The sequence below is a fragment of the Tenrec ecaudatus genome, chromosome 16 (assembly GCF_050624435.1).
Source record: "Tenrec ecaudatus isolate mTenEca1 chromosome 16, mTenEca1.hap1, whole genome shotgun sequence".
Taxonomy (NCBI): Eukaryota; Metazoa; Chordata; class Mammalia; order Afrosoricida; family Tenrecidae; genus Tenrec; species Tenrec ecaudatus.
Window position 1 is genome coordinate 9,604,214 of NC_134545.1, and position 26,632 is coordinate 9,630,845.

The following is a 26,632-nucleotide window of genomic DNA, read 5'->3' on the forward strand; positions in this document are numbered from 1 at the left end:
TGCTGGTGTGGGTCTTCACGTGGCTCCTCCAGCTCTAGGGCTCTGGCTCCCATCAGCGTAGCTCCATGTGGCTTGTCAACAGGAATGTCTCCCAGGGAGTGTGTCCTGCTTTCAGCTAGCTATTTGTCTCCTCCAAATGAGGTCATCAAGCTGCCATCTGATTAACGGGCTAGACTCCACCTCTCTACAAGTTGCCACCAGATTATGTAACTACCACAATATACAAATAACAAAATGTCATCAATTCAGCAACTTTAAAAAAATCATTTTATTGGGGGCTCGTACAGCTCTTATCACAATCTATACATTCATCCATTGTGTCAAGCACATTTGTACATTTGTTACCATCATCATTTTCAACACATTTTCTTTCTACTTGAACCTTTGGTATCAGCTCCTTATTTCCCTGCCCCTCCCCCACCCGCCCACCAACCTCTCTCCTTCATGAACCCTTGATAATTTACAATTTTATAAATTATTTTTGTCATGTCTTACACTTGCCAATGTCTCCCATCACCCACTTATCTGTTGTCTGTCACCCTGGGAGGGGGTTATATGTAGATCCTTGTAATCGGTTCCCCCTTTATCCCCACATGCTGCCCTTACCCTCCTGGTATCACTACTCTCATTATTGGTCCTGAGAGAGTTATCTGTCTTGGATTCCCTGTGTTTCCAGCTCTTACCTGTACCCCTGTACATGCTCTGGTCTAGCCAGATTTGTAAGGTAGAATTGGGGTCATGATAGTGGTGGGGAGGAAGCATTAAAGAACTAGAAGAAAGTTGTATGTTCATCGGTGCCATACTGCACCTTGACTGGCTCATCTCTTCCTGTGACCCTTCTGTTAGGGGATGTCCTATTACTACAGATAGACTTTGGGTCTCCACTCCGCACTCCCCCTCACACACAATGATATGCTTTTTTATTCTTTATCTTTGGTGGCTGATAACTGAGCCCATTGACACCTCATGATCACATAAACTGTTATGCTTCTTCCATGGGGGCGATGTTGCTTCTCAGCTAGATGGTGGCTTGTTTATCTTTAAGACCCCAGGTGCTAAGTGGAGAGCAAATGCCTTGAGAATGATTGGGGCAGGGAATGTATGGATGTGCTTTATACAATTGATGTATGTATATGTATGGATTGTGGTAAGAGTTGTTTGAGTCCCTAATAAAATGTAAAAGAAGAAAAGAGAAAAAAATGATTAGGGCAAAGACTGTACAGATGTGCTTTATACAATTGATGTATGTATATGTATGAACTGTGAAAAGAATTGTATGAGCCCCAATAAATTGTTAAAAAAAAAAAAAAGACCCCAGGTGCTATATCTTTTGATAGCTGGACGCCATCAGCTTTCTTCACCACTTTTGCTTATGCACCCATTTTGTCTTCAGTTAACCCGTTGGGAAACTGAGCATCACGGAATGCCAAGTTATTAGAACAAAGTGTTCTTGTGTTGAAGGAGTATTTGCATAGAGACCCAATGTCCATCTGCTACCTTAATACTTAACATATAAATATATGCACATAGATTCAACAACCTCTACATGCATATTTCACTGCCATTAGGTATACTCTTCGTGTTGGACCACCATTATTGATTTCTAAGAAAAGAAATTTTAGAGCAGGTGCAGGGGCCAGAAGTTGAGTACATATTTTATGGGGGATACATTTCAGTCCACAGCACTTGATTTAACAATGTTTCTCTCAGAACAAAAGTGGACCTACGTGTTTCATTTTCTCATCCTGAGATAAAAGGCAGGTAGTTCAAGGATCGCTTTGAGGACCCTTGAGAAAGGGTCCTTAACTCCAACCTTCTCATGGACAGATGAGAAAGAGGGTCCTTAAGTCTAACCTTCTCAGGGACAGATGAGAAAAAGACTGGAAAGAGGTTAGAAAGCATGCCAGGGCTGCTCTACGAATGCACCGAGGCCCCTTCATGCCTCATTGTGCTCTGTTGTTTCCTTCCCTACTGTCTGTCTGCCTTCTCTCACAGATGTGTAACCTGTATAATGTACACACGATGAATTTGTTTCCACATCGGTTTAAAAATAATGAGTGCAAACCAAATTGATTTATTGAAAACAAAGATCTGATTATTGAGTTTTTAAAAATTTGTTTTTAATTTGTGATTTGTCTAAACCTTGTCTTCTTCTTTTAAAACTTGCATTGTAAATTATGTAGATAGTTACATATGAGATCATTATTTTTTGTGTTCAGTAACTTATCAAACCTCCCAATGGCTTGCCCTGTCCCCCTGCTCAATTTTTCCCACAGCAGTGTTATGAGCACATACTTCACATATCATGCAATTCAGTAGTTCGTTGTATCAAGAGGAGTTGTGCAATCCTCACTGCAATCCATTTTTGAACATTTTCTTCATTCTTGTATTTGTCACGATTAGCTCCCCATTTCCCTCTAACCTCCCCTGCCATGCCCCAAAGGAAATGTTAATCCAGTCACTGTCTCTATAGATTTGCCTATCCTGGATTTCATACACAGAAAATCATTAATACCAAACCCGAAAAACTAACAATAATAACCAAGTAGAAGAGATAAAAAAACCTCAGTCAAACTAGAAAATGCTGGAACTAGAACAACTGTAAGTGGCTTGTAAGGGAGATCACGTGATGGGGTGCGAGACGTTCACCCGCCTGCGTCTGCAACAGTCCGCTCCCCAGAGCCTCCTGCCTGATCGCCAGGCTGTTCACTCACACCTCTGGTCCGTGGACGTGGACGGGGGATTCACCGGGCAGGGCCTAAACCCACGTGCACCGTGCACTTCCCCTTCGTTGTTAAGTTAACTGCAACAGCTTTTGTCTTTTACCCCCACACCATCAGATTAGGAGCTATCCAGACATCATGTCACTCCATGGTTCAATCACATCAAGCAGTGTTGTATATTTACTACCACAATCAGTTTCAAACACCTTTTTCCTTCTTGAACTCCTTGATGTCAGCCGTCGCCCCCAACCCCGGAACCCTTCTTCTACTTGTATTTGCTATAGTTTCATCAATCTTGCGGTTCATACACCGGAAAACAGACAGGCCCAAAGTGCATCGGAAGGAAGATCAAGTGACAGGGCTTTAACTGTTCAAGTCAGCTTTGTCATGGTGATCTCCTGTCATCATCTCCAGTGCTCTCTGTCTGGTAACCCGTTTATTTCCACCCCTCTCTTGCGGTTAGAGGGAAATCAGCGGAGGCTTATTTCCTTAGGGAGCTGCCAAATGTCTTTTTGGGTTCCACTGTCATCCATAGCCTTCTGCAAACCAGAATCTCACAGTTCAAACTCTGAGACTATTCCCTCCTTCGGCTTAGAGGATATAATTTCCAATCCTCGGGTCACGGATGTTGGTGTGCTTCTTCCATGTGGATTTAGTTGGCATCTCACTTAGATGGCTGCCTGTTTGGAGACAAGCCGTTAAGACCCCAGATGCTGTTCTGGCTGATAGCTGGGCACCGTCTGATTTCTTCACCACACTTTGCTGTAGCACCCATCTCGTCTGTGCTTCATTCATGAGGGTGATTGTATCAGGCAGGGCCATGTCGCCAGAACTGAGAGTTCTTAGGTTGGAGCTAGGATTAAGTTCGAGCCCTAAATTCATTCCTGGATGCATGGTTTTTACCTGCCTCTGGCTCCCCTTAAAGACCTCCTTGTTAATTTATGGTAGAGAATCTTGTTATTCATCTCCCTGGAGCATATGGATCTTCTGTTAATAGTGCTGTTGATTAGTCCATGGTACTAATTTTTAAACACTGGTGAGAGAGGTAGATTGAGCAGATGTAGGCTAACTACTACCTATCACAGTACCAGCGTAGAATAAATCTTTACATGGCTGGAGTTTTTGTTTTATCGCCCATCTCTCTTGTAGAATATATCTTCCCCTTCACCTAGTCAACACTTATCTACCCTCTAGCCCAGTGTTTCCTAAGTGGGCGATAGTGGGTGCTGGAATGATGGCACATCTAAATCAGACATCTGCATTTCATCTTGGCCTCTGGGATATATTACAGAAGTCGTTAATTACTAGGGAGGTGCTGAGTAATTTTTTCTTTAAGTGGAGGTAGGCCAAATCAGTGTGCAATCCTGTGCTCGAGCCAATTACTTCCTTCCCTCCCTTATCCTCCCACCCCTGATAAACACCAAGGCGTTTTTCTTTCAGTATGAAAACCTTTATCTTGATTTTTTTTTGCAGTGGTCTCATGTAATATTTGTCCATTTGTGATGGAATGACTTCACTCAGCCTAATTTCCATGTCATGAGGTATTTCACGGTTTCATCATCATTCTGTAAACGTGAATAGTATTCCATTTCGTGTAGGTATCAAAGTGCATCCATTCTTCCATTGATGGGCGTTTAGATAATTTCCATCTTCTTTCTCTTGGAAACAGTTGCGACATACATGGTGTGCATGTATCTGTTCATTGTGTGTGGTCTTTGTTTGTTTGTTTCTGTAGGCTGTGTACCAAGTAAAGGGATTGCTGGGTCGTGTCGTATTTCTGTTCCTAGTTGATTCAGAAAGCACCTTCCTGCTTTCTGTGGTGGTTGTACAGTTTTACAGTCGCCTCTCTGGGCCCTCGTCAGCATGTGTTATTTCTGCTCTTTGGAGTTTTACTTTCACTGCCAGTGTGAAGTAGTGTCTCATTGTTGTTTTGATATGCTTTTCTCCAGTGGCTAGGGAATCGTGAGCACTTGGTCATCTATTTGCAGCCACTTGGATATCGCCCTTGGTGAACTATCCATGTCCTCTGCTCATTTTGAAATTAGGTTATCTCTTTTTTTCTTGTGGAGGATTTGAAGTTTTCTGTAGATTTTAGCAAGTAGTCCTTTGTTCAAAATATCATTATCTAAAAAATTTCCCCCACTTTGTGGGTTCTCTGTTTACTTTTTTGATGAAGTCTTTTGATGTACTTAAGTGTCTTATTTTCAGGGGGTCCCAGTCATTTATATTGTCTTCTTTGTATGTGTTTTTCGTTATATTTGATGGTGTGTTTATGCTGTATATTAGGGCCCCTCAGGAGCCCTGGTGGTATAATGGTTAATACGTTGGATGACCAACTACATGGTCAGGTGTTCAAAACCATCACCGGAGAAAGATGAGGTTTTCTACTCCCTTAAAGCGTTACAACCTCAGATACCCGCAGGGTCAATTCTCCTGAGTCCTGCAGAGTGGATTTGCGTCAGACTTGGCCCCATGGCCGTGAGTTTGTTTTTTTTGGTATTAGGGTCCCTATATTTTTCCTGATTTTTTTTCATTGATGGTTTTTATAATTCTAGGGTTTACGTTTAGCTCTTTAATCCAAAAGTTAATTTTTGTATATGGGGGTGAGCATGGGCACTCTTTCACGCTGCAAATAAAATCCAGTTTTACTGGTCCCGTTTGTTGAACAGACTGTCTCTTTCCCTTCAGTGTATTTCAGCCATTTGTCAAAAGGTAGTTGTCTGTAGGTGGACACCTTTATTCCTGGGTCTTCTACTCTGTCCTGTTGGTCTGTATATCTGTCATGGTGCCGGTACCAGGTTGTTTTGGTTACTGTACCTGTGCAGGAGGATTGCAGGTAGGCCAAATCAATTGGAAACCTATTTTGAGAAGCGAGGCACCCAACTTCTTCGCAGTAGTAGTTATTTGATGATCCTATGTCTTTTTCCTTTCCATATGCAGTTGATGATTAATTCTTTTCCCATCTCTTTGAAGAATCTAGGATACGGATCAGAATTTCATTATGTTTACTTATTGGTGAACTGCGTTCTTGCCATTTTTACCATGTTAAATCTCCCTATTTATGGCCAGGGCATCTTCTTCCATTTACGTAAGTCTCTTTTGGTTTCGTGTAGTCGTAGTTTGTAGTTTTCATGGTTAAGGTATTTCGTTTCTCTGGGTAGGTTTGTTCCTAAATAGTTCATATTGTGTGGGGGATTGTCTCCTTGATTGACTTTCAGAGCTCCCTTCTTTAATATACAGGAATCTGATAGATTTTTACATGTTGATCTTTATCCTGCCACGGTGCCAGATTTTGCAGTTTTCCTACCAGTTTTCTTGTGGAGCCTTTGGTGTTTTCTGTGTATAGAATCCTATCATTTGAAGATTTGTTCTTGTTATGTGTCTTGGAGTACTCTTACCCGTAACAGCCCAGCGTACAACAGATTAAAACACTGGCTGGTCCTACATCATCCTCGCAATTGTGGTGCTTAAGCCCATTGTGGTAGCCATTCAGTCAGTCCATCTTGTCGAGTTTCCCTCTTACACTTTGCCGAGTGTGTTTAGACTGGGTTGTCTACAGAAATAAAACCAGTGAGACTCATTTATGTGTAAGGCAGAGCTTTTTATCGAGAAGTTGTTTTATGTCAAGAAGACATCCCAGCGCACTTCAACTCAAGCCCATAAGTCCATTGCCCGACGGCCCTCTCAGACGCACTGAGCTGTAGGCGGTTGATGCAGGGAGGTGCAATGGGACACAGGGAGATTGTGGTTCCAGAGAGTGCAGAGTCACGTGAATCCAGAGTCGTTGAAAACATTGCAGGGTGCTGAGAGCTCACGGGGGTCCCCCCTTGGAGGCAGGCAGAGTCCCAGAAAGCAGGAAGGTGAAGGGGCAGAGAGAGAATTCCCACTGTCTGTCACTTTTGTACAGAAAGGCTGATGACACAAGGAGGTACCCATTTGATAAGTTGAGCGTCTAGTTGACATAATCCCTAATCCTCATTAAGGTTCATGTGCACCTTACTCCTTACAGTGTGATTCTTGCATTTCAACACTCGATAGGCGGCTGTGTGGGAGATTTAACCATTGCAACGAGTCGTGTGGTGCCGTTGTTCAGTACCATGAGCATTTTTTGTGGACCCAAGAAAGCGGAAATTCTTGACTGCTTCAATCTTTCATCCATCTGTCATGATGTTATCTATTGGTCCAGTTATGAGGATGTTGGTTTTCTTTACATTAAGTTGTGATCCCTATTGAAAGCTGCAATCGATGAACTCCATCAACAAGTGCATCAAGTCTTCCTCACTCCCAGCAAGCAAGGTGATGTCATTTGCATATCGCTTCTTTATACAATCCAGGTTCTCTGATTATTTTGCTCAGCCTACAGATCGAATAAGTATGATAAAAGGCTGTAACCCTGATGCACACCTTTTTTATTGATCAGTTTGATGCTGGGATTCATGGCACTTGTATTCCAACTGTCAGCGGGGTCATCCAGGGTTCAGCAGAGGTTCCAGACTAAGAACCCAGGCAAAGACCAGATCCTGAAGGACTCCTCTGTCCACTTCTGAGAAATTAGCCACTGAAAACCTTATGACTCGTGGCGGATCGTCTGTTAGGTGCTGTTGAGTCAGTTTTGACTGGCAGTGCCCTTGGAGTGACAGAATGAGATCCAGCCTGGTCCTGTTTCATCTTCTCCCTTGTTTTAGTCCGCTGTGCCAGCTCATCTCGTTGAAGGTCTCCCTCTTTTTCAGTGCCCCTCTACTTTACCAAACCCGATGTTCTTAGTGCGAATTTGCCCAACAAGCAATTTGACTATACTTTTTCCACAGCCAATTTGTTTGTTCTTCCATGGTATAGTCAATATTCTTCATCAACATCATCATTTGAATTCATTAATGCTTCTCAGGTCTTCCTAATTCATGGTCCGGCTTTCCCATGCGTGTGAGACCACTGAAAAGGACATGGCTTGGGTCAGGCGCACCTCTGTAAAGATGACGTGATCGCCTTTGAAACCTAGCGGGTCAGGTTGTACTCTGTTCTGCTTAGTCGGAATCCACCCAATGGCCACAGGTTTACTGCCCAATTGAAAACCGTTTTGTAAATGGTTTCTCTAATCTCCTGCTGGATTGTTTCAGTAGGCAGCTTTTCCATAAATTGAAATCCGTCTTGATAGAATTTTCCTTCTAGTAGCCACCTTGCTGTATTTTTCTAATTTGTAGACATCAACCCCCAAATTTTCAAGGTTCAGACCTTTAATCAGTAATTTATTTTCTATGTGGTCTTCGTCTTTTGCTTTTAATAACAATATATTTTAGATGTTATTTAAGTACTTAAGTACATTCTTGTCTTGCCTTTTTATGCCTGTAATCTTCTTGAATACGCAGTTAATTTTTTATGCATGAACCTGCTGATTATGACTAGCAACATATCTATACTTAAGAAAGTCAGTGAATGGTGATTAATTATCTAAGTAACTTTATTTTGGGGTTTCATGAATTGATGCTTTTTACATTATATTAGCATTTCAAGACTGTGTTCTAGCTTTTTCTTTCAGGTTGTGTAGAGGTTTTAGGCTGACTGCAAGTATGAAGTCTCTTCTATAAATGATACAGTGCTCATGGAGGATGTGTATCAGTGAAGTGTGACTCCTGATGTCCTTTATGAGGCTCGTATTTGAAATGCCGTGTTCTGCTTAGAGTGAGCTAACTCGGTGATGGGTCACAGTGGTCTAGTGAATCCTCACACGTGCTCTCTGTAGACTTGTTTCCCCTTCGCTTTAGTGCCTAGCCACTTAATTTTTTCTCATCTTAAAAACAATGACCATTTATTGACATCCAATTCCCAACTGGCTCATGTGTTTCTTTTCAGTTTTTCACATGTTAAAACAAACATTGCGCTTAGAATAATATTAGATGTAAAGAAATAAATGAATGGAAGTACTGTGAGTCCCCACATATTCTTTATCTCGTGTTCTGTAATGTTAATATTTCACAAAAGGATGATATGTTTGTCAAAACTAGGATTAATGGTGGTACATTGCTATTGTATTATTATTAACAAAATTTCAGACCTTAATGGAATTTCACCAGCTTCTGTACTTGTGGCCATTATCGCTTGGTTCCAGGAACCAACTCAGGGTGATACAGTACAATTAGGTGCTAGTTTGTGGCGGGACTAGTCTTAGTTTGGGGTCGCTGGGTGGCAGCCATGGGTAGACACTGACTACTAGCTGGAGGGTTGTCAGGGGCTTACATCCGCCCAGGGACATCATAGAAGACAGCCCCTTTGATCTTTTTCTACTCTGCCTGCTGGGAGTCGGAATCAGTATGACAGCAAGTGGCAGCAGTTACAGTAACAGCCGTAACTTAGCTGCTTAGGGAAGCTTGGTTAATGCGTGGCCCTTTATGTCCACTGAGGACTTAGGGTATCCATTTGTGGAAGTCTTTTGGCATCCCTGACAATACTGGGAGCTATGGTGTTGATACCATGGTCTCCCAGCTGGTTTTCCTCCCTTTGACCAGTCTCATCTCTGCATACATTTGCGATCAACTCAAACTTCCGCGATGGCAACATTGCTGGATTCCGTGCTATTTGAGTGCTACCTAGGCAGCTCTACCACAGATTATATCTTTGACCAATTTTATTGTTCATAAACATGTTGAGCAACTTCCATCAACAAAAACACTTGAGGTTCTTAAGTTTCTCCAGTTCGTGTTTGCAGAACAAATACCTTGTGGTTCCAGGCTGTTGACAGTTCCCACTTTTCACAACATGAGACCGTCTCTGCTGAAAGCACCATTAGCCCTTGGACTGTTTCACCCCCGATTCTTCTTTTCCTTTGTTGGAACCAGTGAAAGGAAGCACTGCTTACCACAGCAGGTAATAATCTTCTAAACAAATTATCTCAGGAGGTGGTCCTGGCAGGGTATATTAATGCAGCTTAAGAAGGGTCTGGGCACATCTGAGCGACAGACTGGAAGTCGCTACGAAGAGAAACCGGGACACGACTTGGCTCTGACACCAAGGTCACCGAGCATCGGAACCCTCCCGGGTTCTCCTGCCCCTTGGAGTTGCTGTGGGCAACACCACAGGAACACGGACGGATCTGACCCAGTTCAGGAATGCTTTTCTCCCAGCAGGTCAGAAGCTCTGTGATGACTTGCTGCCACACTCATGTTTCACACGATCAGATGTAAGATCGGGGTTTCATCTGCTTATTATCCTCATGGTTTCTCTCAAGACTGCTTTCCAAGTTTCAGTAGGGGGCTTTTTGAAGCCTACCAGCTGCTCTGGGCTGTGCCTTTCTGGTGGTGGTTCAGATGCTGGACAGAGTTCTAGTTGGCCCTCATCCGATTTTTTCTGGGCTTTGGGAAAGCTGAAGCCAATCCTAGCTCCTCTTTCCTGCCTTGGGGCTAATGCCTACCTCCCCTCGCATCATACATCTGCTCACGCCCGGTGCTGTCTCCAAAGAGCCTTCAAAAGATGCTCGAGACATTTTTAAAAAGCAAGTCAGCGATTGTATTTTCATTTATAGGTGCCAACTAGGTAGCATAAGAAAATAATTCTATAAAGTCATTTCATTTCGCTGCAATTCCCTGCTGAAGGAGGCTCTCTTCCTGCCCTTTCCCCGGGACTGTCATCAACAGTCACAGGTCACTTGTCAAATTGTAGCCTTTGCTTCACTCGGTGCCATAGGCTTGGAGAAACTCCTTAGAAAGAGGCTTCAACCATCTCTTTGCTATTTTCACCAATTTCCGCCCTCCTGCAGCTGACAATCTCGAGGTGGAGGCCAGACTCTTGGGAAAGTGCCTACTGCTTCTTGTCTGTATTCCTCCAGACGTCTGGGTACTCATCGGGGGGCTGAGGAAGCTTTTCTACCCAATTTTTCAGAATATCTTCCGGAATCTCCGCATCCGCAAAAAGATGCAGCCTTTGCACCGTCGCTCTTCTGTGAAGGTTTTGGGGCAGCGTACCGTAAATAGCTAGTTTCACGATCGCCACTGGATCCTCCTGGTGACATTGGGCAGCTGTGACTTGTTCAGCTCCACCGGGGAGCCAGCCAAGTAGGAGAGGAATATACTTTTTGTTATGACAGCGTTGATCCCCGCGGTCCCTCACGTTGCTACTTGAGCTTGTGCAATCCTTGAAGCTTCACTGATGCCACAGCAGCGAGTTCGCCAGGGCGCTGCCTTTTCCCCATTTAAGAGATAGCATATTCGAGCAAAAGGGGCTCATTGCTGCTGGGGCGGGGGGTGGAGGGAGAAAGAGTCCTCTCTGCGACCGGTGAGGAGGTGTAGCACTCAGGCTGGGAGTGCCGTGGGTGGAGGGCACCTGGAAGCAGCCGGGTAAGTACCGTCAAGGCGTCTTTGTGTGTATTCCCCACAGGACACAGTGATCTCAATGGAACTAGCATGCTTCTACCTCAAGGTCTCCACAGTAAGAGAAATAGGGTGTGAGGGAGGATGGTGAGTCACTTCCTGGCAGATTTACGGCTAATGCCCTAGAGAGCTTGAGTTTACCTGTTGCTTCCAACATGAGCTCTTTCTCTTGAGTCACCCTCCGCTTCCTAGTCCCACAGAGGCATAGCGCCTGCAAATTATTTCTGATGTTTCCTGTCCTCAGCATTTGTTCACAGCGAGTGCGTTGTGTTCTGATCGTGAAGTGACCCTGCGGTGGCCCCTTCCTCACAGGTCTCATTTCCGGTTGTTGCTGATCATCGCTTGGTACTTGGCCCCAAGTGAACACAGTGACACCTCAAGTGCACAGTCCCGTTGTTGCCCCATAGACCCGACTGATGATTGCCTTTGGTTTAAAGGAGGAAGATGTTACAGTCTTTCAGCCCCGGAGGAAGTTCTTACGCATTGATACGTGTCTGGAGATAGGCACGGCCTTTTTGACCCCATTCTGTCCCGAGGGAATTGCTGCTGCTGTTGGGTGCCTTCCCGTTGGACCCAGAGCCCAGCCTCGTGTCCTGAGCTGTCCTGACAGCGGTTCAGCTTGAGCCCACTGTTCCAGCCACTGAGTCCGTCCATCTCGTTCACAGCCTGCCCCTCTCTTGTGCCTCTTTTGGTGGCCTTCTCAACACGTCCAGAGTACCTGAGATGAAGCCTCACCAGCTTCATGTCTCAGGAGCATTTCGGCTGTACTTCCTCCGAGACAGATGTTTTCTGGTGGTTCTTCGGGAAGCCCCTGTGGCACTTGCCAGCTCCTTTGCTGACACCGTGATTTAAAAGCAGCCGTTCGCTCCAGTCTTCCTCCCCATTGTCCAGCTTCCGCACGCGGCGAGAGGACCGAAAATGCCGTGGGTTGGGTCAGGTACGCCACAGTCCTCAGTGACAGCTTCTGCACACTCTCAAGTGGGCTTTTGCAGCAGGTGGGTGCAGTGTAGTATGTCGCTTGATTTCTCGAGAGCTGCTTCCTTCAGCATCTGTTGTGGATACATGTCAAGTGAAATCCTTGCCAATTTCAACTTTCCTTCAATGATCATGAAGTTATCTGTTGGCCTCTTTGTAACTATGTTTGTTTTCATCACATTGAATTATAGTCTATCCTAAAGGCTACATTCTTTGATCTTCCATAGTAAGTGCTTCACTTTTCAGCAAGCAGGGTTGTCTCGGCAGCATTTTGAAGATTGCTAATGAGCCTGCGTCCAGTTCCGATGCGGTGTGCTTTCAGTTCACCTTCGAGGATACATCCCTGATGCTGCCCATTCCTGATTGTAAACCACGCCATATCCCTTTGTTTATGTGAACAACTATCTTTGATCTTAGAGCAGATTTCACACGAGTACCACAAAGAGCTCTAGAATTCCCATTCTTGGAAATGTTAGCTATGGTTTGTTGTGATCCACACAGTCATCTGCCTGTGCATAAGCAATAAACACAAGCAAACATCTTTCTGATACTCCCTGCTTTCAGCCAAGATCCATCTGACTTCGGCAATGCTAGCCCATGTTCCAGGTCCTCTTGTGAATCTGATTTGAATGTTTAGCAGTTTCCTGTCTGTGTACTGCTGCATCTATTTTTGAATGATCATCATAAGAAATTTACTTGCATGTGATCCTAATACTAATGAGATTGTTTAATAATTTCCTCATTCTGTTGGATCATCTGTCTTTGGAATGGGCACACATTTGGACCTCTTCCAGTTGGTTGGCCAGGTGGCTGTCTTCCAAGTTAGTTGGCACAGACAAATGAGTGCTTCTAGCGCCACACCAGCGTGTTGAAACATTTCCGTGGCCCGTTCTTGGAGTCGTGTTTTTTGCTAATGCCCTCTGCAATTTGGGCTTCTTTCTTCAATGTCAGCAGCTCTTAATCCTATGCTACCTCTTGGTGAAATGTCAACTGATTCTTTGTGACATAATGCCTCTATGTTCCTTCCATCTAATCTTGGTGCTTCCTGCACAATTCGATATTTTGCCCACGGAAGATTTCAGGATTGCGTCTGTGGCTCCCATTCCTCCTTCACCTCTTTCAGTCTGAGATGTGTTAAGCAGGTTCTTCCTCGTTGGCTTGCTAACTCCAGGTCTTTCCACATTTCACTTTAATACTTTGTTGTCTCCATATGTTATCTTCTCAAGCTGCCTTGTGAAATTTTCTGTTCAGTCTTTTTACTTCATCTTTTCCTTCATTTGCTTTATCTACTTAACATCCAAGAGAAAATTTCAGAGCCTCTTCTTACATCTACTGTGGGTTTTTTCCTTTCCTGTTTTTAATGACCTTTTGCTTATCTATTTATATGTTCTTGATTAATTCATTATGTCAAATCTGTTCTTGAGATTGTAATTTAGGTGGGTTATATTTTGTCACTGATGGACTTAGTAATTAAAAAAATCATTTTAATTGGGTTTTACAGCTCTTTTAACAATTCATAAATCCATTGTGTGAAGCACATTTGTATATGTGTTGCCATCATCCTTTTAAAAACATTTTCTTTCTACTTGAGCCCTTGTATCAGCTCCTCATTTCCCCCTTCCCTTCCACCCTTCCCTCCCCTCCTTCCCTTAATGAACCCTTGATCATTTATAAATTATTTTAATTTTCATATCTTATACAGACTGCTGTCTCCCTTCACCCACATTTCTGTTGATTGTACCCCCCCTGGGGGGGGGCGGTTATATGCTGATCATTATGAATGGATCTCCCTTTCTTCTCCCATTTTCTCCCTACCCTCATGGTATTGCTACTCCCATTCTTGTTCTTGAGGGATTTATCTGTCCTTGATTCCCTGTGTTAGCTCTTATCTGTACCAGTGTACATGCTGTGGTTTAGCTGGATTTTAAAAGTAGAATTGAGGTCATGATATATGGTGGGAGTGGGAGGGGGAGGAAGGAAGCATTAAAGAACCAGAGGAATGTTTCCTCTGGTATGTTTTGTCAGTGCTAGACTGTACCTTGGCTGTCTTCTTCCTTCCTTGTGACCCTTCTGTGAGAGGATGGATGGACTTAATTTTAATTTATTCAGCTTCAACCTGAACTTGCAGCAATATGAGCAATTGATGGTCTCTTTCACAGTTAGCCCTTGACCTTATTTTGGCTGCTGACAGAGAGCGTCTCCTTGGTCTCTTCCCACAGGTGTAGTTCATTTGATTCCTGTGTGGTCCATCTGTCCATTTTGCCTTCCTAATCTATTATTAGTCTAGAAAGCGCCACTGAAATTCACTTACTCTGGTTGATTCTGCTGGTATTTCAAACACTGGTGATTTCACTTTCAGCATCCCAGCAACACTTGCGCCAGCACCGTCTGACAAACTGACGGATGAGTGGTAGAATTGTCATTTAGGGAGCATCTACTCTGCGCCTTCTAGCAGGTATTTAAGTATATCACATTATACTTCTTCCAAACAATTCTGTGAAATGTAAAGTTTAGTATGCCTGTTTTCTGGGTTTGGATCCTGAGGTACAGAGGGATGAACTCATTTGTCCAAGGTCATTTAGCAAATAAGCAAGAGAGTCCAGATTGGAATTGGGTTCTCTGTGATACCGGCTTGCGGTTGCACAGTGCCGTGTGCACTTCAGCATAAGTAATTGTTATCATTGGTCATGTTTGTGATGACGCTGGATATGGAGGCACTTCAGAAATGGAATCAAAAGGTAATGGAATCTTACTATGAACTCCTTCAAGTCTCCTGATAATAGACCATGCCATTCTTGAGTAGTTTAATCTCTGGGTTCAGTTAGGCACACTTGCAATGGACACTTTCGAATCGGTTAGAAGGCATTGCAGTATGTGTGTGTGTGCAACGTACTGAGGGCCGTGGCTCTGCTGTGCTCCCCACGTTGGTTCTGACTCTAGAGGACAGAGGTCAGAGTCCACTAGGGTTTCCTACGCGGGCATTCTTTTCAGAGTACGTCACCAGGTCTTCTCTCTTGCCCAGCAGCTGGTGACTTAGCAGCCTCGCACTTAGCTGTTGGGTCACTGGGACTCCTGGTGTGGCTTTGGTGAGGAACAAATTTTGAGACAGCCCTGCCTTCATGGGAGTTATAGTTTGAGATCCAAATGGACCTTTTAAAAATATATATTTTATTGTGTTTTGGCGAGAGTTCACATAGCAAATTTGGACCCCATTAAACAATGTCTGTACATATGGTTCAGTGACATAGCCTACATTTTTCATGTTCTATCAACGTTCTTTTTTTGTTTAGTGGTTTCCTTGATGTAGTAGCCACAAACCATATACCTCCATGGTTACATCGCTTTTATAAAGCGTCATATATACACATAATTATAATCAGTTCCAGTGCTCGCTTCCCCTCTTGTATTCCTGTTTGCTCCCCCAGTGTCCTCACCCTCCCTGTCCTCCCCGCCCTTCCTTCTCCTACCACATCCCTGATAAACCATTGTGTCAGTCACATCTCTGCGCATCTGCTTTTGCCCTTCATACACCGGGAAACCCAGCAGTGACAATAAAATACAAGATAAAAAGGCAAGAACAAAATAATAATAATAATACAAAAATGAAAATAAAGAGTAGGAAAGGAGCAACCACCATCAACATTTTAAAAACCAGGGAAGAAATTTTTGTCTTGGAACAAATTTAGCTTGGGTCAAGGTGGAGGTCTGCTGACCAAGTGTCAGATTAGACCATGTTCAAGCCACCACCGTCAAGTGTACAATAATTGCTGTCCAAGAGTAAAGCTGTTTGGTCCTCTGCCTGTGGCTAGCAGGGATCTGCCAAAGGCTTGAACTCACTGGATTCTCTGCAGCTGGGTTTTTGGGTTCCCACTGTCCCCCACAGCCTTCTACAAATTGGGTGTTCACAATTTAAGCTCTGCTACTTTTCTCTTCGTCATTTGTCACTGTCGTCTTTGGATCACACAAGCTGGTGTGCTTCTTCCATGTGGACTTAGTTGACGCCTCACACAGATGGCTGCCAAACTGAGTTTTGACTTGTTGTATTAAATTCCTTTTCCTCCATGTGGTTAATGCTCAGTGGGTCGTCCGTGGTTTACTCAACCACATAAGGATGATCCTGAACAAAGCTTACATCGTAACTCCGTGATCCAGTCTCTGCATATAGCATCCCAACCTGTTTGCTAACCTGGTGCCCTGGTTGGTGGCCTTTCCCTTCAATCTTGGTTCATAGTCTCAGGAAGAAGTGAGAGTACTCAGAACAGGACTTTTAATTTGTTCGGAACAGGGTTCATTCAGCCTGGGTACTGTTGACATTACTTCCCTTGTGATTGCCAGAGGGTCGTGTGGTAGGGCAGATCTGTGGATAGGAGGATTTATGAGCAGCATGCCTGGTCTCTACACACTAGATGTGGTTGTAGCCCTCTTCCTTCAGACCTTGCTAGATGTCCCCTAGGGACACTACCTCCCCTGTGTTTGATAGTCACTGAGTTAAAGAGTTGCCTATGTTGTCACCAGGAAAAAAAAAAGTCCTCTGAGTCTCCCTGAAATTGCCGTACTAACAAGCAATGGGACCATTATCTTCCTGGGGTCATTAAGGCCTTGCTGTTCAGTGCATGGTCCATTACCAGCATCACCTGGGCACTTGTATGAGATGCTGAGGCTCAGTTCACACCCCAGATCTGCTGAGTCAAAAGCTGCATTTTAACAAGCTCTCCAAGTGATTTGTGTGCTCAGTGGAGTTTGAGAAGCCGTCCAAGAAGAGAAAATAGATATGTCAGCCTCATAGTTCCTTCGCCCCTTTGTGGACTCTCCCTTGGTTCTTCCTCTGGGCTCAGGTGGTGGAGCATTGCCTTTTGTCGAAGGATTCCCTTAGTGGACAGAACTGTCTGAAACTGCCCAATTTTAGACTCGGCTTTCAAAGAATTGGAAGCGTTTCTCTTGGGCTTTACATTCTTCGTGGTTGTTGAACCTCACCTCTACCTTATGATAACAAGTAAGTATAAAAAGGCATTTTCATGGACGACTGTTGCAGGAAGAGATAAGATGATACCTCAAACAGCTGTGAATGGAAATTCCATATGACCCAGCAGTGCTTCTGCTGGGAATACACTCTAAAGAAGCAGGAGACGTGCCTCAGACAGACACACGGCCTCTGTTCATTGCAGCAGTGTTCATAATAGCAAGAAACTGGAAACCGCCCAAATGCCCATCAGTAGATGAAAGATAAGCACTTTGGCATATGCAAAATTGGAAACCATGAAGCACCACACAACATGGAGGGACCTAGAGATCATTTTTTTCTTTAATCATTTTATTGGGGGCCCGTACAACTCTTATCACAATCCATCCATCCATCCATCCATTGTGTCAAGCACATTTATACATTTGTCGCCATCATCATTCTCAAAACATTTTCTTTCTCCTTGAGCCCTTGGTATCAGCTCCTCCTCAACTCTTTCATTTCATTTCTTCCATTGGCGTTAGCTACTCTGCATTCAGGATTGTCACCGTTTCTTCCTACATCCAATTTGGTCTCTCTTTACTTATCGTTTTCATGACCTTTTGCTTTTTTGTGTTATGTCCTTGAGGTCATCCCACCACTTGTCTGGCCTTTGGTCATTAGTGTTTGCTACCTCAAATTTTTCCTGGAGATGGTCTCTAAATTCAGGTAAGATATATTGAGGTTTGTATTTTGGCTTTTATGGACTTGTTTTAATATTGTTCAGCTTCACCTTGTGGTTGCATATGATCTAACTGATGGTCTGGTTCCATGGTTGACCCCTGATTGATGATACTGAGCTTCTCCATCATCTCTTTCTATAGATGATTTCCAAAGTTGATTTGATTTCTGTGTATTCCATGTGGGAGATCTAGGCGTATATTCTCCATTTATGTTGTTGAAAAAGGAGGGCATTTGCTGAGTAAACCATCTATCTTGCAAAATTCCATCATGTGACCACCCACAGAATTTCTGTCACCATGGTCATAGCTCCAGCTGTTGAGTTTTGTTCTTTATTTCCAACTTTCTCGTTCAAACCACCAGTGATTATTAAAGCTTGATCAATTTCAAATCATAGAGTTTAGTTAAAAAAATCCATATATTTGATCTTGGCATTAGTGGTTGGTATGCGATTTTGAGTAATAGTCTTATCAACTGGTCTTCTTTGTAGGTGTGTGGATATTGGCCTGTCCCTGACAGTGTTGTACGTAGGGTAGAGCTTTACAATGGCCGTGAACCCATTCACCTTCAATTTGTCCTTCCTGACATAGTGACCATGTTTGTCCAATTCAGAATGGCCAGTATCAAGCCGTCTTAGCTCACTAATTGCCAGGACTCCTTCACTGTGGAACCACTGTCATAAGTTTCTTGTTTTAGTTTCAACAATAATCTCTGCAAATACCAGTACATCCTATATTCTTCATGACAGCATTATTTCTGCTTCACAAGAATTCAGGACTTTTAGCCAGGCTGTTTTCTTTATCGTTGGAATAAATGAAGAAGAAATCTTTATTGAGATCCTCCTATGCCAATCCTGTGAATGTGCCACTCTGCTGTTGAATTCTGATGAGTAGTGCTCTCTTCTTCCCTATGAATTTAACATGGATTTTAAAAAGTCACTTTAATATTCTACCATTTTAACATACTGTCTTATGGTTTGATTTGAACATTTTTATGTGTGTGTGTGTGTGTGTGTATTACATGCAAGCATTTATGTTGGACCGTTTGTAGGCCTGTTGTTTGGGTGGTCAATCTGAGCAGGTGTCTGACTCGATTTATTTTTGATGTCTCTCATAAGAGAGTGACAAGTGGCAAATGTACTTCTTGGCTAGTTTTGGTTGACTTTCAACTGTATTTCCCTCTTGGACTCTTGATTACTTTCAGGAGCAGGAGGATGTGAAGAAGAGGAGACCAGGGTTTTTAAGGTGGATCCACATGGGGTGAGGGGAAGTATAAGTAGAGGTGGGATCTGTAGTATTTTTTTTTTGGATCTGTAGTATTGATAGCAGAAATTGACCTATTACCAGGAGATCTGTGCTGTTTTTAGAAGAGAAGTTATAGATAAAGGAAAATAGGTTTAAAGGCATTTAAATGCTTATGTATTAGCGTGGTAGGTTCCTGCCTCCCACCTACCCCCCACCCCCACCCTGACCCCAACACTAAAGTCAGGGATGAAGATACAAGTATGAAGGCTCATGTAATACTGCTTCGGTTGATTTGAGGTGATCAGGCCCATAGGGACCCAAAAGACTAATAGGAACAGTTACAAGTGTTAAGAAAAGCAGAATGCTTTGCTAAGAAGAGTTTCAGCTTTTCCAGATAGTGAGCCATAAAGAAATTTGCTCTGAAGGAGCTCCGTCCCCCCCCACCCCCCGCCATGATGTACAGTCAGCATCGTAGCCACCTCCCTCTAATAGGTGCTGTGGCAATTTTGTATGACTGTTTCCATATGCAAGCTAACAGCACAATGTCCCCTTTCAGTTCCATAAATCCATTCCAAATGAGGTCATTTAATGCCTTTCCTGGGGGAAGATAGGAAATGGCGAGGAGGTTTACTGGAGAGCCCAGAAATTGGAGTCCTCAACCCCTAAATTTTCACTTGCCAAAAATCTCTTCACAGCCAAGCAAACATGAAACTAATTTGGCCAAGGATTCAAAGTCATATTAAACATCTGGGACTATATTCAGCTGCCAGCTTTCTAATCAATTCTGTGAAGTATGTTGATTGCATTTATACTCATTTTCTGAAGGTGGAGTTTGGGTTCAACGGAAAAGGGCGGTTTGGAGGCATCAAAAGAAAGCTATTCAAGCCTAAGAACAAAGTATAGGAGGTCCAGGTGGCAAATGCCTGAAGGTTTGGCAATGATACCCACTGTCCCACTTCAGGGAAACTCTGTTTGGTCAACCAACTAACTTTGATTCCTGGTGATGAAAAGGACATTGGTGGTGTCACGTCATATTGATTCCACCCGTCCTTCAGAACTCTAGCTAGTCAGAGCATCCTTGGAAGCCACTGGGTGATGCAAATGATGAATGCACCCTGCTGCTAACCTAAAGCACAGAGGTGTGAATGCACCCAGAAATGCCTTGGAAGAACGATTTGGTGATTTACTTCTGCAGAGTCAATCCATGAAAGTGCTGTAGTTCGCAGTTCCAGTCTGGCCCACAATAGGGTCCCTGTGAGTCATAGTTAAAAGCCACCGATTTTAAAGGACACAAAGGAAAGAACTGATCATTTTAAATAGGGGCCACAATATTGGCAAGGCTCAAGAATGTAGTGATCCAGTGGATATGCCACTTGTACTGGTCAGAGGAAGAATGGTGGGCTGTCCCCGGGAGCAGGGAGGCCTTGCCACAGCGAGCTTGATGGGAATGAGGACAAGAGTAGCCCAGTCCAAGTGAGTGAGTGCTATGTCTGGACAGGTTAAACTTAGTGCTTAAAAGACACTTGTTAAGCCTGAAATTGAGTAACCAGTAACCTTGTCTTTCAGTAGAATGTGGCCCTTTGAATGTCCAACTCGGATTAATCAAATTTTCTCCTCTTTCCTTTGGGCAAAAGGAGTAAAAAGGCATATTTATTCCACACTTACACCACATGTGCTGAAAGGCCCTTAGTGGAGGCTCCTTAGATAGTGAGGCTTTTGGGTCGAAATATTTCTCCTTCCCAATAGTTGGAAGTAACTTTATTGGACTAATAGGCATACAACAAACCATACCCATTTTAAGGACACTGGTCGATGCTTTAATATTTGAGGGCAAGTGAAAAACTATGACTTGTAGGTTCAGTTCACACATGTATAGGCTTACATGTATGTAAACAGAATGTTTGCCAACATGTCTCTGTCATCAGTGGATGGCTGCGTACAAGTTCAGCAATATAGTTGTCTAAATCTCACTAGGGTGCCTTTTAAAAAAAAACGTGATTTCCAAAGGGTTATGGTAACTGGCTTTGCAACTGGATTCCTGAGTGGTTATCTCGATAGATTTTCTTAAAGGTTATACGACAAAACGGGGGCTTATTAGAAAGAAGTTTTCAGAAAATTGAAAACTGCGTTGGTGAGAAAAGGCTATGAAAGTTGTGCTGAGGAAGGAATGATGAAATTTGAAAGCTACCATTTTGTAGTCCTAGTGAAACAATACTCCTGGCAGCAGTCAGGAAATGAAAGAATGCATTGCCTCGGGTCAGTCTGCTGCGCAGGACGTCTTGTCCAGTGAACAGCAGGGATGTCACTTTGAGCACTGAGATGCACCTGACCCAAGCCCTGGTATTTTTCGCTTGCTTCATGTGGATGTGAAAGCTGGACACTCTTGGAGAAGAATTGATGCATTTGAATTATGGCGACGAATATTGAGCTCCATGGACTGCCAAAAAGACAAACGAATTCATCTTGGAAGACGTACAACCAGAATACTTTGTAGAGTGAAAGATGGTGAGACTTGATCTCATGTATTTTGGGCATGTTATCAGGAGAGAGCAGTCCCTGGAGAAGGACATCGTGCTTGGTGAAATAGAAGGACAGCGAAAAAGAGGTCGACTTTGAGTTGGAGCAGACTTGGTGGCACCTAACAACAGTAACGATGAGATAACTCTAAGCAATAATCACCAGTGCGTGCTGAAAGCAGGTGTAAGATTGAGGGGACCTTTATGGTGGATGGATTAGGTGGGTGTACTTGGAATCTCTGTCTCTGTCTTAACACGGGAAGGAGACCAGACGTGTGTGCCCCATAATGCCATGTAGTAGGAATATATGCCCCGTAATGTCATGACACATGCTAGACTGGATACCTTCCCCAAAAGAATTCATTAAGAATGTACCCAAGCCTGTGGGTCTAACTGGCTGTTTACCAGAGGCACTGGAGATGGAGAAATACAGGAAATGATGCCACAAAGGCACAATCAGGTAATTGCATGTGAGAAGAGCTGCAAGGGCACGTGATGCAGTTTTTTCAGCTTAGACGGAGATTTTTTTTCCCAATGACTTTTGAAGCTCCCTTGTATATATGTACCCAATCTACTTACTGATTCATCTGTGACTGGACAATTTGACTTACTTGCTATTGTTAATAACGCAGAGGTAAACATAGGTATGCCTATGTCTGTTGATCGTCATGTTTAGGTCTCTTAGGTATGTACCTAGGAGTGGGACTACTGCATCGTAGGACAATTCTATTTATAATTTGAGAAAGCGCCATGCTGTTTTCCATGGTGGGTGTACATTTTACCATCCCAGTGTGGGGTAAGGACCAATCTCTCCACATCCTGGCCAATGCTTTTTATCTTTCTTGTTTTCTTTTTTGGGGGTGGTGGTGGTGGTGTGTGACTGCCATGTTAGCCAGGGTAAGATAATATCTCAGTGTAGTTTTGATTCCCATCTCTCTAGTCTCTAGTATCTGTATGCCTCCCTTACCTGTTTATCGTACTGTGCTGGCTCACCTGTTGCTCTGATACTGGAAGTTATGCCACTGGTATGCAAATAATAGTAGGGTTACTCATGTTGGACAGGTATCAGCAGATCTTCCTAAGAACAGTCTAGGAAGAAGGGCATGAGAGTCCACTTTGGAAAAAATAAGCCACTGAAAACTTTATGAACAGCATCAGAACACTGAGTGATATGTGTGTCACAGGCTGAGCCCCTCAGGTTAGAAGGGACTCAAAATAAATTTTAAATTCAGTTTTTCCACTTCCTTGTATTAATCTTTAAAGTTTTCTTGCAGACGCTTTGGGGTCTTCTATGCAGAGAATCATGTCATCTACAAGCATTGATGGTTTCCCTCTCTTAATTAGATACCATTGTTTTCCTTATCTTGTTGCGCTGGCTGAGCCTTCCAGTACAATACTGAATAAAAGTGGTGACCATGGGCATCCTTGGCTCATTCCTGTTCTCAAAAGGGGCTCTCATCTTCTCCAGTATTTGTTGCTGTTTTTTTTCTTTCTTTTTAGCTTTGAGGGGACATTTCATTGTTATTTTGAATTGTCTCTCTCAAATAACTAATGATTGCAAATAGGTCTTCAAAGGTTTGTTGAGTGACTGAATGTCTTTTTTTGGTAAAGCGACTACTCCTATCCTCTGCCTAGTTTTATTTATATTATTATTTCTTGCTGAGGTGTTGGAAGTTTTCTATAAATCCTAGAGATTAATCTCTGATACATCATTGTCAATATTTCTCCCCTCTTCTGTGGGTTTTCTTTGTATTCTTCTGGTGAAGTCTTTCGTGGCACATAAGTATCTAATTTCTAGGAGACCCCAGTCTAGTTTGTCTTCTGGTTTTGTGTGTTTTTCACTATGTTTGGTAGTTTGCTTTTGTTGTATATTAGGGCCTCGAAATGTATTCCTATTTTTCACTGGTCATCTTTATAGTTCTGGGTTTTACTTTGATCCACTTTGAGATTGCTTTTGTATATGATGTGAGATATGGATTCTGTTTTGTTCTTTTGCAAATGAATATCCAGTTTTGCCTGCACCATTTTTTAAAATGAGAGTATCCCTTCTCCATTTAATGTATTCCAGGCCTTTTCAAAGATCAATTGTCTGTAGGCGAATGGATCTACTTCTGGTCTCAATTCTGTACCATTGATCTATCATTGCTATAGTACCAGGCTGTTTTGACTACCATGGCTGTTTAGTGGGTTTTGAGATCAGGAAGTGAGGATTTTCTTCTTTAGTACTGTTTTGCTTATCCGGTCTTTCTTTTCCACATAAAGCTGGTGATTAGTTTTTTTCCATGTCTTTAAAGAAGATGTTGGAATCTGACTTGGGATTACATTATATCTGTAAATTGCTTTGGCTCTCACACTGCTAATGAGTTTCTGAGATTGCATCTCTCTACAGGAGTAGAAAGCCTCCTCTTTTCCCATCGACCACCTAGTTGTTTCTGACTGCCCACCTTGCTATGTCCGGTAGCAGCTCAATATATAACCTCTGTGCCACCAGGGCTCCCTTTGCTTTGGGTAGTATTAACATGTTCATACTGTGAAGTTTTCCTATCCAGGAGCATTCTTCCATTTATGTTGGTCTCTTTGAGTTTCTTGTAGTAGTGGTTTTTTTTAGTGTTCTTTGTACACGTCTTTTATTTCTCTGGTTAGGTTTACTCCTAAGTAGTATACATTTTGGATGACCTTTGCAGTTTTGTGTACTGATCTTGTATCTCAAAAGTCTGAGTCTTTAATTAGTTCCGACAATTTTCTTGCAAAGTTTCTGGGATTTTCTCTATTCAGTAGATCCCCGGACCTTGACACTAATTCGTTCCAGGATTGTCGAGATGCAATGCAGATGCGTTCCGAATCAATTTTTCCCATAAGAAAGAACTGAAAATGGATTAATCCGTTCTCGACCACCATGTTTTTACCCTAACCTTGTGTTTTTGTTTTTTTTTTCCTTCAGCCAGTTTGTTTTATTGCCGCGCCAGCGCAGGCCTTGACTGTGTACTTGGGCAGCGGGTACAGCCTCTCCATCAGTGGCGGTTTCCTGTCTGCAGGCTCTCCTTGTGCTTGTTGAGCCGGCAGCTCAGGTCCCATGTTTTCTGGGACCACAGATCCAGGGGCTTATCTTTCTTACCCTTATAGAACTCTCTGAGGTTGTCCTCTGAGTCTGGTCGATGGTGGTGAGAGCTAGAGCAATGGATTTATGGACAACTCGGAGTTTGGAGAGCTTGGACGCTGCACTGCCTGTCACTTTGGCAACACGCAGCTGCGACAACTTCACCTTCAGATCGTCGAGCTATTTGAGCAGCTCTTCTTCCTTGTGGCCGCGACAGTCCTGGGCCTTAACCTTGGCCATGGCTGACCTTTAGAATCCTGCCGCCCCTGGTCCGAGGCCAAGGGAAGGAGTAATCTCACCTTTTTATACAGAACATTATACAGAAATTTTGAAGTAAATAAGTTCAGAGTTAATATAGTTTAAATAAGAAGCACAACATTAAAACAGTTTTTAACGACAGTGTGGCCCATACCTTGAGATTGGGGAGGATCTGGGCCTGTGGACATGGATGTGAAGAGGAGGGATGGAGGGGAGTCATTGTTTGGAAGGGAATCCCTTCCATGAATCAGCTGGTAGCTGCATTTCAGAAGGGTTTTGCCTTCTTCGCCTTTGTTCAGTAGAGCCTGGCTGGCTTTCTCTAAGGAAAAAAAACAAAAGTTGTCTAATGTGGTCTGCTGTTGGCATTTCCTTAAATGCTTTCTAAAAGGGTTTACTAAATTATCATCAACAATATGGATATCATGGTCAACCAGTTCCTTATGATGATTCTTTTCAAAAATCTCTTTCTTAGGACCCATGTTTTTAAATCTAAAAACGGTACAAAAAAGCCACAAAAACTAAGAAAAGTGTAGCAAAACACTTGAAGCACAGCCAAAAAGGGTTTAAACAACGTGTACTAACATCGCCAACTAACGTCGGGTGATGAGAACTGCTTTTCTTTACAAAAACCAGATTCTGATGTCTTGTTTGAGCTCCAGTGCAAACTTTTCTCAGCATTTCGCGTTGAATTCTGGGTATGTCACTGATGAGGTTGAGTACCGGGGTTCTGTATAGGCTCATGTCATCTACTTCTTCTTTGCCAATTTGGATTATTTTAATTTCTTTTTCCTGCCTTACAGCTCCAAGACTTCTAGCACAAAGTTTCATAGAAATGGTGATAAAGGGTATCTCTCTCTGATTTCTGTCTGCTTTCCATTTTTCTCCATTGACAGTAATGTTGGCCTTTGACTTTGCGCATATGCCCTTAATTATTTCCTTTTTATTACTTTTTTTTTAGTCTTTTATCAGGACTTAGTGTTCCATTTTGTCAGATGTCTTTTCTATGTCACCTGATATAATCGTATGGTTCTTTTCCCTTGTTTTGTTTATGTGATGGATTACTTTGTTTTTTCATGTTGAATGCCACATTATCATGATGTATTTTAAACACTCACATATATGCATATAGTTGTATTCTTTTGGCTAGGATTTTGTTGAGAATTTTTGTGTCTATGTTCATAAAGGATAGGTCTGTCACTTTTTTATAATTATTATTTTAAAAGTTTTATTGGGGGTTCATACAACTCTTATCACAATCCATATGTACATCCATTGTGTCAAGCACATTTGTACATTTATTGCCTTCATCATTCCCAAAACATTTTCTTTCTACTTGAGCCCTTGGTATCAGCTCCTTATTTTTCCCCCTCCCTCACAAACCCTTGCTAATTTATAAAAATTTTTTTCATGTCTGACACTGTCCTTTCACCCACTTTTCTGTTGTCTGTCCCCCAGGGAGGGGCTTATATGTAGATCCTTGATTGGTTCCCCCTTTGTACCCCACCTTCCCTCCACCCTCCTGGTATCACCACTCTCACCACTGGTCCTGAGGGGTTCATCTGTCTTGGATTCCCTGTGTTTCCAGTTCCTATCTGTACCAGCGTATGCCCTCTGGTCTAGCCAGATTTGTAAGGTAGAATTGGGATCATGATAGTGGGGGGGAAGGAAGCATTAAAGAACTAGAGGAAAATTGTATGTTTCATCATTGTTACACTGCACCATGACTGACTCATCTCCTCCCCATGACCCTTCTGTGAGGGATGTCCAGTTACCTACAGATGG

General features: G+C 43.0%; 1 protein-coding gene and 2 pseudogenes across 6 annotated transcripts in view; 1 reads left to right on the plus strand and 2 right to left on the minus strand.

Moving 5' to 3' along the window:
* Positions 1 to 26,632, plus strand: part of CIT (citron rho-interacting serine/threonine kinase) — a 196,271-nt gene that overhangs the window by 55,164 nt on the left and 114,475 nt on the right. The gene's annotated exons all lie outside the window — the stretch shown is intronic.
* On the minus strand, positions 10,447 to 11,824 carry LOC142429501 (large ribosomal subunit protein uL13m-like; annotated as a pseudogene).
* Positions 24,433 to 24,832, minus strand: LOC142429502 (large ribosomal subunit protein uL29-like; annotated as a pseudogene).